The sequence below is a fragment of the Scyliorhinus torazame genome, chromosome 7 (assembly GCF_047496885.1).
Source record: "Scyliorhinus torazame isolate Kashiwa2021f chromosome 7, sScyTor2.1, whole genome shotgun sequence".
NCBI classification, from domain to species: Eukaryota; Metazoa; Chordata; class Chondrichthyes; order Carcharhiniformes; family Scyliorhinidae; genus Scyliorhinus; species Scyliorhinus torazame.
This window is the reverse complement of record NC_092713.1, coordinates 316,933,080-316,950,422: the sequence shown is the minus strand read 5'-3', so window position 1 is coordinate 316,950,422 and position 17,343 is coordinate 316,933,080. Positions and strand designations below refer to the sequence as shown.

Genomic DNA, 17,343 nt, shown 5'->3' with positions numbered 1-17,343 from the left:
GGCATGGTGGTGCAGTGCTTAGCACTGCTGCCTCACGGCGTTGATCCCGGCCCCGGGTCACTGTCCGTGTGGAGTTTGAAAAACTCTCCCCGTGTCTGTGTGGGTCTCACCCCCACAACCCAAAAATGTGCAGGGTAGCTGGATTGGCCACACTAAATTTCCCCTTAATTGGGAAAAAAACCAATTGGGTACTCGAAATTTATTTTTAAAACAGAGTATCTCAAGGGACTGGGGTTTTGATATGTTTTCCTCTCTCCTCAGCCCACGATCAGTGGGCGGGATTCTCTCAGCCCGGGGCCGGGCCGGAGAATCCCCGCGACCAGCGCAAATCACGCCATGCCGCGCCAACGCCGGGACGTGATTCTCCGCAGCGTGGAGAATCGGCGCCATTGACGCCGACGTGGTGCCAGTCTGGGGACGCTGTACGTGGCCTTCCTGCCGATTCCCGGCCCGGGATGGGGCGAACGGCTGACGCAAAAAACCCGCCGCCGCTATTCTAACCTGCTCTCAGTCGGCGGGACCTCAGGGGGGGGGGGCCTCCATTGTGGCCTGGCCCGCGATCGGGGCCCACTGATCGGCGGGCCGGCCTCTCGGGCTGGGGGCCTCCTTTATTCCGCGCTGGGCCCTGCAGCCCCGGCCCCTGTAGCCCTGCGCCATGTTGCTTCGGAGCCAGCGCGGAGAAGGGAGCCACTGCGCATCCGGGCGTTGTTGCCGGTGCCACTGGGCATGCACAGATCCTCAGCCGCCCAGTTGACACCAGGATCAGCAGCTGGAGCAGCGAGGGCCACTCCAGCGCCGTGCCCCCCTCTGGGGGCCAGAATTGCTGATCCTGAGGCCGTGTTGACACCCTCGCGTTTCTCAACGGCGTCAACTCTTAGCCTCAGGGTCACAGATTTCCGCCCAAACTGTGTCCCATTGTAACATCTCTGGTGCTAATGTGGCTGAAATTTTGTCCTCGGCTCATGTAAAAAATTACTTCATTTAACTATTGAGCTTTGTAGGTAAATATGGCGTCCACATGACACACGGAAGAACAAACTAACTCCAAGGAAATCAACACCAAGTTAATCAATTTTTCATCGAATTGATTGAGAAAACCACTGGTGAGAATTCTCTACCTTTTGTCACGTCATTGGATTTCAACAGGAATTTGGATATTGCGACTTAATTTAGCATCGGATCCAAAGGAATTCATTTCCCTCATTCCTAACCTTCAATCACTGTTTTTCTGGCCATGTTATGTGCAGTTAGGGCTGAAATTCAAACACCCTTCCATCCATATTACTCCAATTTCATATCTCTTCCCACACCTAATGGTGCACTAAAGGTAGACTCATGTCTGTTTTCGCTGCTACTAAATCTCACAACAGATCGTGCGTATGTTGCCAGGGGTTTATTAGCTTGAGAGGCGCCACTCGACATCAGGCTGAGCAGGAGTCTCTCTGGCTCTTACCGCCTGCCATTGGTGTGTGGGAAGGATTTGCAGGTTGATACACTCAACTTGTTGGACTGAAACAAGCACTAATCTTCTGTTGAGGTGCATTAGGTCCCCTCACAGAGATTGGACAGTGATGAACGGGCTGAACATTAGGTCAACCCCACCCCTCATCACCCACTGTGGCCTAAGTAACTACCACCAGTTTATTACACAGACATTACAATCAAACCTCATCCCGTCCCCTCATTACTAGCTCCAATTCCAGCTGATGGTGTGAGGGCCTTTCCTCTTGATTCCCTTCATTCCTATTTCTTTTATTTTGTCTTTATGATTTTTGGCCCATGGATCGTTAATGGAGATATATCTTTAAGTCGAGCAGAGGAAGTAAGGAAGTGTCAAAATAGTACACTGTGTTAAAAGGTCTTGCATTTTTGACAGAAGATCGCAAAGTTTTATGTCATCCAAGAGATTGGGGGGGTTTATTTCGATTGGTTGACTGGTGGCCAATGGATTGGCCAGGGACAACATTCTGCCCGGCAACCAACAGCGATTGGTTCCTGTCAGGTGGGGGTTTTCGGAGAGAAACCGAGCGAGGCCACTGGACTCTCAAGGTGGAAGCCCCTCTCTCTCTGCCGTACTGCCTACCGTCTGAAGGCAGAAGCTTCTAGACCCTGAAAGAAGAAGCTGTCTCTCGCTAACTCTCGAATTCTGGCTGCCTGCTCTTTCTGTGAGTCTGCAGTGAAAACCCATCGCAAACTGAAAGAAAAGGTAGCATCCGTCTGAAAGCCTCGACTGAAGAAGAGACTAACTGAAGGACGTCCACCTGAAACAGACGCTTATCCTTTTACTTTCATCATTATTTTACACCCCTCTCTCCCCTCTGCGTTTGTTTGTCTGTGTGTATGTAGATGGGGTGGGGGGGCAAGTTAAAAGGGGTGTGGATGGGTGAGAGATTAGTTAGTAGTTAACCAGTTGTATGTGTTGTCTATTTAATTATAGTTACTGTTAATGAAAAAAAGTTAATAGTATTTAAATTTACAAACCTGGTGACTGTAATTATTGGGCAGCTGAAGACCTTGGGTATTTTAAAATAAAAGTTAATTACGCTGGCCCGGTGTGGCGTAACAATGAGATGTGCCTTCAGATCACTGCGAGTGAGACATAAACAGAAAGAAGGTTATCTAGGATTGCAACGGAATCTTGATCAATTAGGACAGTGGGCCGACGAATGGCAGATGGAGTTTAATTTAAATAAATGTGAGGTGATGCATTTTGGCAGATCGAATCAGGCCAGGACCTACTCAGTTAATGGTATGGCGTTGGGGAGAGTTATAGAACAAAGAGATCTAGGAGTACAGGTTCATAGCTCCTTGAAGGTGGAGTCGCAGGTGGACAGGGTGGTGAAAAAGGCATTCGGCATGCTTGGTTTCATTGGTCAGAACATTGAATACAGGAGTTGGGACGTGTTGTTGAAGTTGTACAAGACATTGGTACGGCCACACTTGGAATACTGTGTGCAGTTCTGGTCACCCTATTATAGGAAGGATATTATTAAACTGGAAAGAGTGCAGAAAAGATTTACTAGGATGTTGCCGGGACTTGATGGTTTGAGTTATAAGGAGAGGCTGGATAGACTGGGACTTTTTTCCTTGGAGCGTAGGAGGCTTAGGGGTGATCTTATAGAGGTCTATAAAATAATGAGGGGCATAGATAAGGTAGATAGTCAACATCTTTTCCCAAAGGTAGGGGAGTCTAAAACTAGAGGGCATAGGTTTAAGGTGAGAGGGGAGAGATTCAGAAGGGCCCAAAGGGGCAATTTCTTCACTCAGAGGGTAGTGAGTGTCTGGAATGGGCTGCCAGAGGTAGTAGTAGAGGCGGGTACAATTGTGTCTTTTAAAAAGCATTTAGATAGTTACATGGGTAAGATGGTTATAGAGGGTTATGGGCCAAGTGCGGGCAACTGGGACTAGCTTAATGGTAAAAACTGGGTGGCATGGACTGGTTGGGCTAAAGGGCCTGTTTCCATGCTGTAAACTTCTATGATTCTATGATAAACATATTTGGTGAACTTGAAATTCAGGTTGACCATTTGGGGCACAGCAAGCCTGTCAGGAGCGGATTCCCGGTCCATATTTGGACCTGGGTGACCTTCAACAAACTGCCCCATCCAAGTGTTAGTTGTGCAGTTGTTGGGAAAATGTATGCCTAATGTTTGGAAAGAAAGACTTGCATTTATACAGCATCTTTCACAACTTCAGGAGGTTCCCAAAAGGCTTCACAGTCATCAAAATATTTTTGCTGTTGTAAAACAGGAAACAAAGACTGTGGGCTGGATTCTCCGTTTCAGGGACGATGTCCCCACGTCGTCATGAAAACTGTGGCCTTTCATGCCAGAAAAAACTGGTGTCAAAAGACCCCATACTCACAGCCCTGCAGGGAGGAACATAGGAACATAGAACATACAGTGCAGAAAGAGGCCATTCAGCCCATCGAGTCTGCACCGACCCACTTAAGCCCCTCACTTCCACTCTATCCCCGTAACCCAATAACACCTCCTAATCGTTTTGGACACTAAGGGGCAATTTATCATGGCCAATCCACCTACCCTGCACGTCTTGGACTGTGGGAGAAAACCGGAGCACCCGGAGGAAACCCACGCACACACTGGGAGTATGTGCAGACTCCGCACAGACAGTGACCCGGCGGGAAATAGAACCTGGGAAGCAACGGGCGCTGTGAAGCAACAGTGCTAACCACTGTGATACAGTGCTGCCCACTAGCTAGCAGGGAACCGTTGTGAAGCTCGCAGCTCCAGCTGCAGATATGGGTCGCCTCATTTCCGGGTCAGAGGACACGCATGCGGCCGTGACGTGCTCCATGGCAGACCCAGACCGCGGACCTGGACCTCCTAAATGGTGCCCCTGATCGGCCGGGCGCCCGACCCAGACCGCCTGCTTGAAAATACCCTGGTTCCGTATCAGGCCGCCTCTGCCCTCCGATCAGCCCACCCCCGACCATGAGTCCGCAGCTGCCATGCGAGTATCACGAACGGCAGGACCACAATAGAAATACGCCGTCGGGACTTCTTGGATTTGATTGGATTGGATTTGTTTATTGTCACGTGTACCGAGGTACAGTGAAAAGTATTTTTCTGCGAGCAGCTCAACAGATCATTAAGTACATGGGAAGAAAAGGGAATAAAAGAAAATACATAATAGGGCAACACAACATATATAATGTAACTACATAAGCACTGGCATCGGGTGAAGCATACAGGGTGCAGTGATAATGAAATCAGTCCATAAGAGGGTCATTTAGGAGTCTGGTGACAGTGGGAAAGAAGCTGTTTTTGAGTCTGTTCGTGCGTGTTCTCAGACTTCTGTATCTCCTGCCCGATGGAAGAAGTTGGAAGAGTGAGTAAGCCGGGTGGGAGGGATCTTTGATTATACTGCCCGCTTTCCCCAGGCAGCGGGAGGTGTAGATGGAGTCAATGGATGGGAGGCAGGTTCGTGTGATGGACTGGGCGGTGTTCACGACTCTCTGAAGTTTCTTGCGGTCCTGGGTGGAGCAATTGCCATACCAGGCTGTGATGCAGCCTGATAGGATGCTTTCTATGGTGCATCTGTAAAAGTTGGTAAGATTCAATGTGGACATGCCGAATTTCCTTAATTTCCTGAGTAAGTACAGGCGCTGTTGTGCTTTCTTGGTGGTAGCGTCGACGTGGGTGGACCAGGACAGATTTTTGGAGATGTGCACCCCCAGGAATTTGAAACTGCTAACCATCTCCACCTCGGTCCCGTTGATGCTGACAGGGGTGTGTACAGTACTTTGCTTCCTGAAGTCAATTACCAGCTCTTTAGTTTTGCTGGCATTGAGGGAGAGATTATTGTCGCTACACCACTCCACTAGGTTCTCTATCTCCCTCCTGTATTCGGACTCATCGTTATTCGAGATCCGGCCCACTATGGTCGTATCGTCAGCAAACTTGTAGATGGAGTTGGAACCAAGTTTTGCCACGCAGTCGTGTGTGTAAAGGGAGTAGAGTAGGGGGTTAAGTACGCAGCCTTGCGGGGCGCCGGTGTTGAGGACTATTGTGGAGGAGGTGTTGTTGTTCATTCTTACTGATTGTGGTCTGTTGGTCAGAAAATCGAGGATCCAGTTGCAGAGTGGGGAGCCAAGTCCTAGGTTTTGGAGCTTTGATATGAGCTTGGATGGGATTATGGTGTTGAAGGCGGAGCTGTAGTCAATAAATAGGAGTCTAATGTAGGAGTCCTTGTTTTCGAGATGCTCTAGGGATGAGTGTAGGGCCAGGGAAATGGTGTCTGATGTGGACCGGTTGCAGCGGTATGCGAATTGCAGTGGATCAAGGCGTTCTGGGAGTATGGAGGTGATGCGCTTCATGATCAACCTCTCGAAGCACTTCATTACGACTGAAGTCAGGGCCACTGGTTGGTAGTCATTGAGGCACGTTGCCTGGTTCTTCTTTGGTACCGGTATGATGGTGGTCTTCTTGAAGCAGGTGGGGACCTCGGAGTGGAGTAGGGACAGGTTAAAGATGTCCGTGAATACCTCTGCCAGCTGGTCCGCGCAGGCTCTGAGTGCACGACCAGGGATCCCGACTGGTCCCGTCGCCTTCCGAGGGTTCACTTTCAGGAAGGCCAATCTGACTTTGGAAGCTGTGATGGTGGGTATGGGTGAATTATGGGCTGCTGGGGCACTCGCCAGCGGATTGTTGGTAACCTGCTCGAACCGAGCATAGAATGCATTGAGTTCATCTGGGAGGGGTGCGCTGCTGCCAGAGATACTGTTCGGCTTCGCTTTGTAGCCCATTATGTTGTTTTGTCCTTGCCACAACCGCCGAGAGTCTGTCTGTGACTCTAGCTTGGTTTGATATTCTCTCCTGGCATTCCGGATGGCTTTGCGGAGGTCGTATCTGGATTTCTTGTATAGGTCAGTGTCTTCTGCCTTGAACGCCTCAGATCTGTCCTTTAGTAGGGAGTCAATCTCACGAGTGAGCCATGGTTTCCGGTTGGGGAACGCATGTACTGCTTTCTTTGGCACGCAGTCGTCCACACATTTGCTGATGAAGTCTGTGACGGCGGTGGCATACTCATTTAAGTTGGTCGCTGAGTTCTTAAATATGGACCAGTCCACTGTCTCTAAGCAGTCACGTAAGAGCTCTTCTGTCTCCTCGGACCAGCACTGCACAACCTTCTTAGCTGGATTCTCCCGCTTGAGTTTCTGCTTGTATGCCGGGAGAAGGAGCACCGTCTTATGGTCTGATTTCCCAAAGTGCGGTCGGGGGATGGAACGGTAGGCGCCCTTGATTTTTGAGTAGCAGTGGTCAAGCGTGTTGTCGCCCCTGGTGGGGCAGGAGATGTGCTGGTGAAATTTTGGCAGTACACTCTTGTGGTTGCCCTTGTTGAAGTCTCCGACCACGATGAACAAGGCCTCCGGGTGTTCTGTTTCGTAGTTGTTCTGGGGTGGAGAATAGCGGGCAGGCCTCTGGCAATGGCCGTAGGTGGGTGATACGCGGTGTGCCAGATTTCCCAGGTACGCCGCTTTACGGGGGCCGGAGAATCGAGTAACCGGCGCCAGTCCCAATTCCATGCCCGGAAATGATTCTCCGCTCCGGCGTCGGGTGCAACTTTTGCGTCGGGTTGCGGAGAATCCATCCCTATTCTTGTGAAAAGAGAGAGTGGAGTAAAATCAGAAAGAATTAAAGACACAACATCTCTCTCAGGGTGGCCATGCTTCACACAAACCTTCTCATAGTTGTTTTTTTTTGTAATTTTAGAGTACCCAATTCTTTTTTTCCAATTAAGGGGCAATGTAGCGTGGCCAATCCACCTACCCTGCACATCTTTGGGTTGTGGGGGCGAAACCCACACAAACACGGGTAGAATATGCAAACTCCACACGGACAGTGACCCAGAGCCGGGATCGAACCTGGGACCTCGGCGCCGTGAGGCAGCAGGGCTAACCCACTGTGCCGCCGTGCTGCCCTACCTTCTCAAAGTTAACGTAGCTCACCTGATCAGTGTGACCTTTCTTCATTGTAGACATATTACATTTGCTTGAAGTGCAAGAATACGATTCACTTCAGCCTTCCTGCGCTCGATCAAATTCTACATTCTGATCCACCTCAGGGTAAAGAAGTTTCCCCTGAATTCCCTGTTGGATTTAGCGGTAATTATCCTGAATCATCTGGGCCTGTGGTGGGATCACACCTGGAACCTCATGCCTGACTTTGGCCTCCATATGCAAGAGGAATATACTTGCGACACAAGCAGCAAAATGTCAGAGACACTGAGCAGGAGACGCAGTGTCTGTGCAGATTTTTCAGATTGCTGACCTTTTACCAGAAGGAGACGCAGCCTTTGAGGGGGCAGGGCAGATATTCACTACATTTCCTGAGATTACAGAGTTGACCTAAGCTGAAAGGCTGAGCAAGATTCTACTATGTCCTCTGGAGTTTCGAAGAGTGAGGGACGATCTGATTGAAATCTGAAGGGGTTTGACAGGATAGTCACTGAGACAAAGAGACTCAGGGAATCAAGTCACAGGAGCAGGTGGGGAGGAGTTCAGCCATGAATGGGAGAGCAGGCTGGGGGTTAGGGAGGGCAGATGCTGTGATTTCTCATGTTCTTATTGAGCCCATTCTATCAAACCCCTTCAAAGACCTCTTTGAGGTCACCTTCCAGTCTTCTCATGTCTGGAGCATCCAAACCATTGCACCTGACCTGTGCCGTAAAATTAACCAACAGCTTGTTTTAAAGGTGAATATTTTTTCATCCCATTCAGCTTATTTTGGTTTGCGTGCATGTCCCCTAACATATAAACATCTGTATTATCTCCTTTTAAATGGCCCTGATTAACACTGAGGGCTTGTCAATGATACGTACAATGAGCCTGTTTAATCTAAGCAGAATGAGGACAAATTACCATGGATTCAGCCTGACAGTCAATGATTTGATTAAGAGTTTACATCATTGCAGTGAACTGGGTGAAAGGGATGAATTACTCGAAGCGAGCTACTTCCTGAAGTACTTTCCAAGAACTTCAGAGATAGTTAATTAGAGTGATTCTATTAAAACCAAATTGCAGTCGGTTTTTAAATCCGTGTCTATCGAATTTTCATGCTGCAATAAGAGATGATATATTCATGCTCGCACAATTAACTGTGCATGTTGCTGAGAACAAACACATCTGTTAATCACCCATTGGCCTAGCCGGTGGATCGACCCTCACATCTCTTCCCCTGATCTCCCTGCAGAATGTCCATTCACTTGTAAACAAGGCCCTTGCTATCCATAAATTTATTGTGGATGATTACATCAACATCGTAGCCTGAGAGGAAACCTGATGGAGGTATTTTGGGAATGTAACCACAATAGGCTTTATTCTATGTCTTGCATGACCTCAGCTTGTCCTAATGCTTTGCAACCAATGAAGTACGTGTGAAGTGTAGTTGCTGTTATACAGGAACTGTATTAGTTAATTCGCACATTGCAAAATCGTACCAACAGCAATGAGACAATGACTGGATAACCTTGGTCAGTACACCAGGAGTCACTCCCCCCCACTTTGAATTAGTGCCCTGGGATCTCTTATGTCAACTTGAGAGAGCAGCCAGGCTTTGTTTCAATGTTTCATCCAAAAGAGGGCATCATTGACAGTGCAGCACTCCCTCAGCAGTGGTCCTCTGACAGTGCAGCACTCCCACAGTACTGACCCTCTGACAGTGCGGCACTCCCTCAGTACTGACCCTCTGACTGTGCAGCGCTCCCTCAGTACTGACCCTCTGACAGTGCAGCACTCCCTCAGTACTGACCCTCTGACAGTGTGGCACTCCCTCAGTACTGACCCTCTGACAGTGCAGCGCTCCCTCAGTACTGATCCTCTGACAGTGCAGCACTCCCTCAGTACTGACCCTCTGACAGCACTCCCTCAGTACTGACCCTCTGACAGTGCAGCACTCCCTCAGCACTGACCCTCTGACAGTGCGGCACACCCTCAGTACTGACCCTCTGACAGTGCGGCATTCCCTCAGTACTGACCCTCTGACAGTGCGGCACTCCCTCAGTACTGACCCTCTGACAGCGCGGCACTCCCTCAGTACTGACCCTCTGACAGTGCAGCACTCCCTCAGTACTGACCCTCTGACAGTGCAGCACTCCCACAGTACTGACCCTCTGACAGTGCGGCACTCCCTCAGTACTGACCCTCTGACAGTGCGGCACTCCCTCAGTACTGACATTCTGACAGTGCGGCACTCCCTCAGTACTGACCCTCTGACAGTGCGGCACACCCTCAGTACTGACCCACTGACAGTGCAGCACTCCCTCAGTACTGACCCTCTGACAGAGCGGCACTCCCTCAGCAGTGGTCCTCTGACAGTGCGGCACTCCCTCAGTACTGACCCTCTGACAGTGCGGCACTCCCTCAGCAGTGGTCCTCTGACAGTGCAGCACTCCCTCAGTACTGACCCTCTGACAGTGCGGCACTCCCTCAGTACTGACCCTCTGACAGTGACGAACTCCCTCAGTATTGACCTTCTGACAGTGCAGCACTCCCTCAGTACTGACCCTCTGACAATGCGGCACTCCCTCAGTACTGACCCTCTGACAGTGCGGCACACCCTCAGTACTGACCCTCTGACAGTGCGGCACTCCCTCAGTACTGACCCTCTGACAGTGCGGCACTGCATCAGTACTGACCCTCTGACAGTGCGGCACTCACTCAGTACTGACCCTCTGACAGTGCAGCACACCCTCAGTACTGACCCTCTGACAGTGCGGCACTCCCTCAGTACTGACCCTCTGACAGTGCGGCACTCCCTCAGTACTGACCCTCTGACAGTGCAGCACTCCCTCAGTACTGACCCTCTGACAGTGCGGCACTGCCTCAGTACTGACCCTCTGACAGTGCGGCACTCACTCAGTACTGACCCTCTGACAGTGCAGCACACCCTCAGTGCTGACCCTCTGACAGTGCGGCACTGCCTCAGTACTGACCCTCTGACAGTGCGGCACTCCCTCAGTACTGACCCTCTGACAGTGCAGCACTCCCTCACTACTGACCCTCTGACAGTGCGGCACTCCCTCAGTACTGACCCTCTGACAGTGCAGCACTCCTTCAGTACTGACCCTCTGACAGTGCGGCACTGCCTCAGTACTGACCCTCTGACAGTGCGGCACTCCCTCAGTACTGACCCTCTGACAGTGCAGCACTCCCTCAGTACTGACCCTCTGACAGTGCGGCACTGCCTCAGTACTGACCCTCTGACAGTGCGGCACTCACTCAGTACTGACCCTCTGACAGTGCAGCACACCCTCAGTACTGACCCTCTGACAGTGCGGCACTCCCTCAGTACTGACCCTCTGACAGTGCGGCACTCCCTCAGTACTGACCCTCTGACAGTGCAGCACTCCCTCAGTACTGACCCTCTGACAGTGCGGCACTGCCTCAGTACTGACCCTCTGACAGTGCGGCACTCACTCAGTACTGACCCTCTGACAGTGCAGCACACCCTCAGTGCTGACCCTCTGACAGTGCGGCACTGCCTCAGTACTGACCCTCTGACAGTGCGGCACTCCCTCAGTACTGACCCTCTGACAGTGCAGCACTCCCTCACTACTGACCCTCTGACAGTGCGGCACTCCCTCAGTACTGACCCTCTGACAGTGCAGCACTCCTTCAGTACTGACCCTCTGACAGTGCGGCACTGCCTCAGTACTGACCCTCTGACAGTGCGGCACTCCCTCAGTACTGACCCTCTGACAGTGCAGCACTCCCTCGTCTTAACTCAGAGGTTAGAGTGCTCTTTACTGAGCCACTGTGAGACTGGGGCAGTTTGTCGAATTCTGATAACTTTACGTCGTGGCAATGTAGCATTCAGGATCTAGACGGAGGTGGAAATCTGGAGAATCACTGACCCGTGACTGAGTTGGCCTGTTTTTTCTAAAATAATTGAAGAAAAATTCGGCAGGTTGAGAACTGGACTTGCATCTCCCTGTCAGAGTTTCCTATCTGTGCATTATTTAACGGCACTTGCGAACATGGGATGAATTTTATAGGGGGGTGGAGCTGGTCTTGAAGGCGACCAAAGTTAAATAAGGTCACCTCACAGCCATGAGATGCTCGTTGAGCTGAGGATGAGGCCGCCATCCCTCAGTGGGGGGAGGTCCCGCCTTCCAGAGCTGCAGTCCAATTGCAGACCCAGCGGCCAACAAAGGACGCAGCTGGGACAGTAGCTAGGCCCCAGAATGAAGTCAGCATGGAACCCGGGGAGAGACAATCGAGTTGTGCGAGGCCCCTCCATCAAGGTGGATAGTGAGGCGGTCGGTTCTGGGACTAGGGTCCTGAATCTAAATAAAGAAAATTACGATATGAGGTGCAAGTTGGCTATGATGGATTTGGGAACATTATTTAAAAGGATTTTGGATAAGCAACGGCAAATATTCCAAGAGTGCATGGGTGACCTGCAAAATTGCTCATTTCTGTCTGGTGCAAAATAAAACACGAAAAGTGGCCAAACCATGGTTTGGAAGGGGAATTAGAGATAGTATTAAATCCAAGAGGCACAGAGTTACGACCCCCTGGACTAGTACTCAGTCAATCCCAGCCCCATTTGACCCAAAGCCGCAACACAATTGAAATTAACTACTAAGTCTCAGAAAATACTCAAAGTCTTTGGTGCCTGGCTGCCAAATAATTACAGTCACCAGGTTTGTAAATGTAAACACAATTAATTGTTCTTAATAATAAGAACGTACACCCTGAAAGGACTTACCCCTCCGACTTCCAGTTAGATTAAAGAACAATTTTAAACTCCCATCTAGCGCAGCGGTTAGCACAGCTGCCTCACGGCACCGAGGACCCGGGTTCTATCCCCGCCCCGGGTCGCTGTCCGTGTGGAGTTTGCACATTCTCTCCATGTCTGCGTGGGTCTCACCCCCACAACCTAAAGATGTGCAGGGTAGGTCGACTGGCCACGTTCAATTGCCCCGTAATTGGGAAAAAAAGAATTGGTACTCTAAATTGAAAATCTTTTGAAAAAATGTTTCAGAAATGCCAGGTGCTGAATTACAACTGCTGATTGTCCAATTGCCTGCTGTTCTATGGGGACCAGACTGGGAGTGAGTGGGAAGGTGGTGGGCTAGACATTCGTCATATTTAACGTGTCGTTCTCTCCCCTGATACACCGAAAACACGGCATGAAATCCATGATGGCGAATCAACTCCAGATCAGATACTCAGCTTTCCGCTATCCCCACCCACCCCCAACTGACCTTCGACCTCTCACTGGAGCCCCCAGTTTAGGCTGGTGCCATTGTGTGAATCAACGAACGAAAGGCCCTTTGCTTTGACCAGGCTATGTCTGTGATTACGTTCGCTATTTCCGATATTTTATGAGTACCGCTGGGCCTCAAAGTTAGTTTACAGCAATCTAATTGTTCCTGGATATTATGTTCAAATTCTTGTCAATTATCTCCTGAGAATTCAACAGCACCCTCCCCACAACTGCCTTTTCTTCTCACACACTCCCATTACTGACGTACTGTTGTTGTTCTGCCTCTCCCGATGGCTTCGACTGGAAATGTTCGAAATGGAGCGACACAGAGCAGGTCTAAATCCTCGTCTGTATTTGTGGTAACCTTTCCCAGACAGGACAAGGCAGCATTGGTACTCCATCTTAATTATGCTAACGAATAAATCCCCGTAATAGTCAATAATAGGACATTGCATTTGAGAGGTTTATTCAAGGTCCCTGTTATGAATAGTATTCAAAATGGCCTCAGAGGGTTTGGATACTGGCCATGTGCCAGATGTCAACATTGCCTATCCATCCATCTTAATCCAGTTGGAATCAATAAAATCACCATGAATTAGCTGGTATGTTATAAATTTGGACCCAGGTCCCACTCAGCCACTGTTTCCAACACCCAGTATGTCTGCTCTTTCTTGGTGGTTTCTCGAGCTGATGGTCCAAACCCACAGACCTCAATATTGAATGGTTCAATCCCACCGGTGGCAGTTTCTAATACGAAGATCAGAGAATTGAGAGGAGGTTTGACAGAACTGTTCAAGATCTTGAGGATTTGGGGCAGAGTGGACACAGAGAGAGACCGCTCCCATTGGCAGACGATTCGAGCTGAATCCCGAAAGAAGCAAATGTGACACGAGGAAAATATTTTTATTGATGCAGCGAGTGGTTAGGATCAGGAATATATCCCCCGAGAGTGTGGTGGGGGCAGATTCGATTCCGGCTTTCAAAAGGGAATCGGAAAGTGATCTGAAGAGAAGAAATTTGCATGACTATCGGGGAAGGGTGGGGGGTCTGTGCTGTAACCATGCGCTGGTAAGTCAGGTAGACGGAACCACGTGTGGGGCATAGGTGGCAGAATGGACTAGTTAGACCACAGGGTCTGTTTCTGGGGTGCTTATACTTCGACATCATTATTGAACTTGAGGCAAATGTAAGGTTCTATTTACTGTTGTCTGGGTTTTTTTTTTTCTGATGCTTGTTTCAATTGCAATCCTGGCTTGTCACTGTGGAATATGAGAACAGGTTGATGATAGTGTGATAGGCAGACAACAGCAACTTGTACTAGAAGGTCCTGATTGAGGCACTTTTCGGAAGCATTATCGAAATTGACGCCCAGTCAAGTACGGGGATATTGGAAATTAAAACAGAAAATGCTGGATAAACTCAGCAGGCCTGGCAGCGTCTGTGAAGAGAGAGACGCAGAGTTAACACTTCGGGACTAAACGATCCTCCCACCCTGTCATTCACTCCACAAATGCCGCCGGACTTGCCGAATTTATCCAGGATCCTTTTCATTTTTTGTTTCAGACTTCATTTGAGGGGATATTCAGACGGGCGAACAAAGGTTTGCTCAAAGGTTTGGGCAGCACGGTAGCACAGTGGTTAGCACTGTGGCTTCACAGCGCCAGGGTCCCAGGTTCAATTCCCCGCTGGGTCACTGTCTGTGCGGAGTCTGCACGTTCTCCCCGTGTCTGCGTGGGTTTCCTCCGGGTGCTCCGGTTTCCTCACACAGTCCAAAGACACGCAGGTTAGGCGGACTGGCCATGATAAATTGTCCTTAGTGTCCAAAAAGGTTAGGCGGGGTTATTGGGTTACGGGGATAGTGCTTAAGTGGGTCGGTGCAGACTCGATGGGCCGAATGGCCTCCTTCTGCACTGTATGTTCAAAGAGGAGGGTTTCAAAGAGCACCTTCCACGAGGAAAGCGAGGTGTAGAATTTTACGTCGGGAATTCCAGAGCCTAGAAGGCAGGTCTGCCAGCGACAGAGCGATTAAATCCAGGGATTCACACGGGATCAAAATTGGACGAACCGAGGTCCCTCGATGCGCAACGTTCAAAGTAAATTAATCAGAGAAAAGGGCAGCCTGGACCACCCTGTGCAGTCACTAGCACAAGAATAAGCGTTTTAATTGCTGTCTTTAGTTGAGACCTTTAGCCAGTCCCTGGTGCAGCTTTGCTCGGGATAAGCTTGCAGGCCGCTGCCTGTGAGAGAGAGAGTGCTGTGTTCTTGTAAGTGAAATATGCAGGCTGTTTAAAAAAAAAGTGATTTTGAAATACAGCTAGCTTAAGGGGATTTACAGTGAAAAGGCCAGAAGCAGAGTCAGAAAAATAATGGAGAGGCCTGTACAAGGATTAAGGATTGTGAGAAGGCCTGTTCCCTTCATAGATTTTCCTGCAAAAAGTTGACAGGATAATGTTGAGGAGGAAGTGCATCAATAATATTCGATCAATACCATTGTACCGAAGATTAATCCCTGTTGGAGAGTCCGAGAAACATAAAATAAATTAATGCGGCAATTTAGCAGATTGTTCTTTCCTCTTGCTTTCACAACCCCCACACATATATTTTGTTTCCCGTATCTGAAAGCAGCGATTCCTTGGGGACAAAGCTTTTCTCGCATCCATTCCTCGTGACCACGTCCCCAACCCTTCAGGGCTTCAACATAATTGGGGTATTCAACGGTAAGTAGAATGGCATCACAATCCAGGGACCCGGGTTCGATTCCTGGCTGGGTCACTGTCTGTGTGGAGTCTGCACGTTCTCCCCGTGTCTGCGTGGGTTTCCTCCGGGCGCTCCGGTTTCCTCCCACAAGTCCCGAAAGACATGCTTGTTAGGTGAATTGGACATTCTGAATTCTCCCTCTGTGTACCCGAACAGGCGCCGGAATGTGGAGACTAGGGGATTTTCACAGTAACTTCACTGCGGTGTTAATAAAGATTATTATTATTATCCTGTCCTGGTTGGTGCTGGTGGGTGGGGGGGGGGGGGGGGGGGAGGGGTGGTGGCACCACAACCCTGCTACAACCACACACTTTCCAGCAAGGGCCCACTAGATGGTGCCCAGGCATTGAGTGTCCTTGCCGATCTATCAAAGTTCCCAAGTATAATTGTGGGGCCCTAAATCATGTCAGCCACGGCCTGGTGGTTACACTTTCCACCTCTGGGTCAGACGATCCTGACGTCAGGTCCCACTCCAGAGACTTCAGTATGCAAAGTAGACTGACCCACTCAGGGCAGTACTGAGGGAGTGTTGCACTGTCAGAGGTACCGTCTTTCAAATAAGGTGTTAAGTCAGGGCCTCAGCTAACCTCTCCAGTTTACATAAAAGATTTCGCGACGCTGTTTTGAAGATTATCATAGATTATCATAGAATTTACAGTGCAGAAGGAGGCCATTCGGCCCATCGAGTCTGCACCGGCTCTTGGAAAGAGCACCCTATCCAAGGTCAACACCTCCATCCTATCCCCATAACCCAGTAACCCCACCCAACACTAAGGGCAATTTTGGACACTAAGGGCAATTTATCATGGCCAATCCACCTAACCTGCACATCTTTGGAGCAGGGCAGTTATTTTCCTGGCCAATTGAGGGCCGGTTTACTCACTTGTCTGGACACTGGTTCGTGATGCAGAGCGAGGCCAGCAGCGCGGGTTCAATTCCCCGTACCAGCTGAGGTTATTCACAAAGGCCCCGCCTTCTCAACCTTCCCCATCGCCTGAGAGTGTGGTGACCCTCAGGTTAAATCACCACCAGCCAGCTCTTCCCCTCAAAGGGCAAAGCAGCCGACGATCATCTGGGACAATGATACCTTTACCTGGCCAAGGTGTATCTCTCAACCGATATCAAAAGGACTATCTAGTCATAGAACATAGAACATTACAGCGCAGTACAGGCCCTTCGGCCCTCGATGTCACACTGCTAATTGTGAAACTGGCTGTACTCAAATTGACTGTCGCGTTTCCTATATTGCGAGAGTGCCTGCAGTTCACAAAGTACTTTACTGGTTGTAAAATGCTTTGGTCTTGTGACAATCTTAGACTTACGATACACTTAGACCACAAGTGTGCCTGCAGGATAATAGGTGTGGAATCCACAGACATCGGTATACATGTAGGCAACTGTCTGACAAACGCTCAGAATCTAAGCTGTCGCTGCAACAGTGTGAGAGCAGCTTATGTGATCGACGAAGCCAGGTGTGATAGATAATGGGATGTGGTGGAGTTATTACCATTTAGATGGAACAGATCGTGGAAGCAAAAGTCTAATAGGTGCTGTGGCAGGAGACTTTAGATATTAAGTGGATTGTTATTAGATTTTATACAAATTCATGCTGAATAAAAATCTTTTGCTTACAAAATATATTTTTATTTTAAATTACCATGTGCTTTTCATTCCCCTTATTACTCCCCTCCTGAAGTTGCTGACTGCTGCTGGGGTATGGTTACATGGCCATAGGCTAACAACCCCCATACACCGCCCACCCCCTCCCCCAACCCCGCATCCCGCCTTGTACTGTTGGCCACATGTGAGTGCAGACGGTAAGAGTCTTCATGCTATCGGACTAATCGGTGAG

At 49.6% G+C, this 17,343-nt stretch overlaps 1 protein-coding gene across 10 annotated transcripts in view; it reads left to right on the top strand.

The window, feature by feature from the left end:
• Nucleotides 1-17,343, top strand: part of LOC140427207 (protocadherin-1-like) — a 577,095-nt gene that overhangs the window by 377,553 nt on the left and 182,199 nt on the right. The gene's annotated exons all lie outside the window — the stretch shown is intronic.